Raw genomic sequence first — 3,381 nt, forward strand, 5'->3', positions numbered from 1 at the left:
CACACTTCCAGTGAGGTCAGGGGGTGTGGCATATGCTAATGAGTTATGCTAATGAGCTCCTGCACCCCTTTTTCTACGAAATGACCCCTGCTTAACTTCAAAAGTGCAAATTTGAGGCCAGTGGCGGAAAGGGGCCACTAGTTGAGACGCAAAAAGTGATACTGAAACTGCCTCAAAAAAACATCCTTTCTTTAGAGTATAGGGCTCATTCTTCTGTGGATTTCTTTGAATATAGAATATTCAGGAGCTAACACCATCAAGGGAACTCCCGCCATATTACAGAATTCAGTTCTTCCCAAATTAGCTATTGTAGGCCCATGAATCAAACTGGGGGGGGGGGGGGAAAAAAACGGGGGGGGGGGGGTCAGAAAGCCACTGGAAGCTCCTGGGCCGAATCCAGCCTCCATGGGTCCATCCCCTCTTCCCTAGCGAGCCAGTTTGATGTAGTGGTTAGGAGCACGGACTCTAATCTGGGAGAACCGGGTTCGATTCCCCACGATTCCTCTATCTGCAGCTGCTGGTGTGACCTTGGGTCAGCCACAGCTCTCTGCGAGCTGTTCTTTCAAGAGCAGTTCTCGAACGTGCTCCCTCAGCCCCACCTACCTCACAGGGCATCTGTCGTGGGGAGGGGAAGGGAATGGAGATTGTAAGCCGCTCTGAGACTCCTTCAGGTAGTCCTCAAAAGAGCTCTCTCAGCCCCCACCTACCTCACAGGGTGTCTGTTGTGGGGAGGGGAAGGGAAAGGAGTTTGTAAGCCACTCTGAGACTTCTTCGGGTTGTGAAGGACAGGGTATAAACCCCATCTCCTCTCTTCTTCTTCTTCTTCTAATTCCAAGCCGGGAAAGTTCTGGAGATTTGGGGGTGGAGCCTGAGGAAGGAGAAGGAGGGGCCGGACCTCAGTGTGGTATAATACAGCAGAACCCATCCTCCAAAGCAGCCATTTTCACCAGGGGAACTGCTCTCTGTGGCCTCGAGATCGGTTGCAATTCTGGGGGAGCTGCAGGTTCTATCTGGAAGCTGGCAACCCCACAAGTCTTCTCCCGTTCCAAAACCCAATGGGGAAAGGAAGATGTCGATGAGGCCCCTCTGTAGCAACGGGGACTTGGCTGCTGCGAGCTGTTGTGCCCGGGATCCCTCCCTGGCAGCTATGTTGTCTTGGGAATGGCACCCCCCCCCCCCCAACCTCTCACAAAGAAAAATAAGTGTAGTTTTTATGTTGAGCGAGAGGGGATTCAGGGGATGACAAAGAGCAAGCCAAACGAATGAGTCACTTCCATGAAAACTGGTGCTTTGCCCATCGAGAATGTTTTTCAAAATGCTAAGTTTATTCAATCGCATCTCCCTCCATTGCACAGGGGATGCAAGAACCCTTGTCTTTGGGTGTGGGTGGGTGTTTTCTTATTGAATAAATACATAGGAATAAATTTAAATGGGCGTAAAGGGGGGAAGGAATCTCCTCGAAAACAAGAAATCAACGAGAGAGAAATTCACGAACAAAAATATAATCTAGATAAGGCAGACGTGGAATGACTTATATGAAAACACTTTGAAATACAAGAGGAACTATGATTTGGCCCATTTCCATACGGGTTACGGGCTCAGGGTTTAGTGCTGTTGGGAAGTGGGTTTTTATCCCCCCTGCCACCCTATAGCATCCTGGTACTTCTCTAGACCTCCCGGAGTTTCTCTGGGTTTTTCTCTGACCTTTCTGAAACCTGCTTTGCTGTGAAGTTTCACTACCCCAAGGAGTCTCAAAGCGGTTTACAATCCCTTTCCCTTCCCCTCCCCACAACAGACACCTTGTGAGGTAGGCGGGGCTGAGAGAGCTCTTTCGAGAACTGCCCTTGAGAGAACAGCTCTGAGAGAACTTGTGACTGACCCAAGGTCACACCAGCAGCTGCATGCGGAGGAGTGGGGAATCAAACCCAGTTCTCCCAGATTAGAGTCCGTGCTCTTAACCACTACCCCATACTGGCTCTCTGGATGACTGCCAAGTGGATAGGAAGGTCTAGTTGCCCACATCGTTGCCTTTTTTCCTGATACTGTTGCTACGGCACTCTTTTCTTTCCCGCCTCATCTGGGGGCTTACTATTATTATTTTTAAAGGCAATTAAATTTTATACTGATATCTCCATTATCACTATAAGTGTCACATGTTCTCTGAATTCCCAGCTTTTAAAAAAAGTAAATCTCAAGCCCTTTCTGTTATGGAGATATAATGGGAAAGGCATATATTCAGACCAGAAGGAGTGAAAGAAAGAAAGAAAGAAAGAAAGAAAGAAAGAAAGAAAGAAAGAAAGAAAGCTGAAAATCCAGAGAACCTAAGAACATAATAAGAGCCATGTTGGGTCAGACCAAAGGCCCATGAAGCCCCACAACCTGTCTCACACAGTGGCTCTAGGAAGCCCAGAAGCAGAATGACTGCAACAGCATCATCTTGCCTATTACACTTGTTATTATTTGGGGAGGGACTGTGGCTCAGTCGTAGAGCATCTGCTTGCCATGCAGAAGGTCCCAGGTTCAATCCCCAGCATCTCCAGTTAAAAGGACCAGGCAGGAGATGATGTGAAAGACCTCTGCCTGAGACCCTGGAGAGCTGTAAAGAGGAGCTGTGGTTCAGTGGCAGAGCATCTGCTTAGCATGCAGAAGGTCCCAGGTTCAATCCCCGGCATCTCCAGTTAAAAGGACCAGGCAGGAGGTGATGGGAAAGACCTCCGCCAGAGACCCTGGAGAACTGTAAAGAGGGGCTGTGGCTCAGTGGAAGAGCCTCTGCCTGGCATGCAGAAGGTCCCAGGTTCAGTCCCCAGCACCTCTGGTTAAAAGGAGCAGGTAATAGGAGATAAGAAAGACATCTGTCTGAGTCCCTGGAGAGCTGCTGCCAGTCTGAGTAGGCAATACTGAACTTGATAGACCAAGGGTTTGATTTCAGTACACGGCAGCTTCATGTGTGTGTTCATATGTATTATAATGTCACTAGCAGTAAAGCCCGTTGTGGAAATAAATACAACGAGATCTAGAAAGAGGCTCTGGGGGAGTGCTCTGGCTTTGGGCAAACAGTGTCATTTTGCTGTGGTGACCTCAGCAGGGTATAATGGCAGAGTCCACTGTTTTCTCCAGAGGAACTGATCTCTGCTCCCTGAAGAGCAGTTGTAATTTTGAGTGATCTGTAGCCCTCACCTGGAAATTGGCAACAATTGTTACCCAGGACGAAATGGCTGGTTTGGAGGGTGGAGTCTATGGCATTCTACCTGTCTGATGTCCCACCCCTCCGCAAACCCCACCCTCTCCAGGCTCCACCCCTCAAATCCCCAGGAATTTGCCAGCCTGGAGTTGGCTACCCCATCTCCTTCGCAGCTAACCATCAACCTACCATTATCTGCC

General features: G+C 49.1%; 1 non-coding gene across 1 annotated transcript; it reads left to right on the plus strand.

The window, feature by feature from the left end:
• The first annotated feature begins 2,605 nt into the window (after nt 1-2,605).
• On the plus strand, nt 2,606-2,677 carry TRNAA-AGC. Its single transcript has one exon. It is a non-coding gene; the product is annotated as a tRNA-Ala (tRNA).
• Nucleotides 2,678-3,381: the final 704 nt, after the last annotated feature.

The sequence above is a fragment of the Gekko japonicus genome, unplaced genomic scaffold, assembly GCF_001447785.1.
Source record: "Gekko japonicus isolate JY-2015 unplaced genomic scaffold, Gekko_japonicus_V1.1 scaffold2658, whole genome shotgun sequence".
Taxonomy (NCBI): Eukaryota; Metazoa; Chordata; class Lepidosauria; order Squamata; family Gekkonidae; genus Gekko; species Gekko japonicus.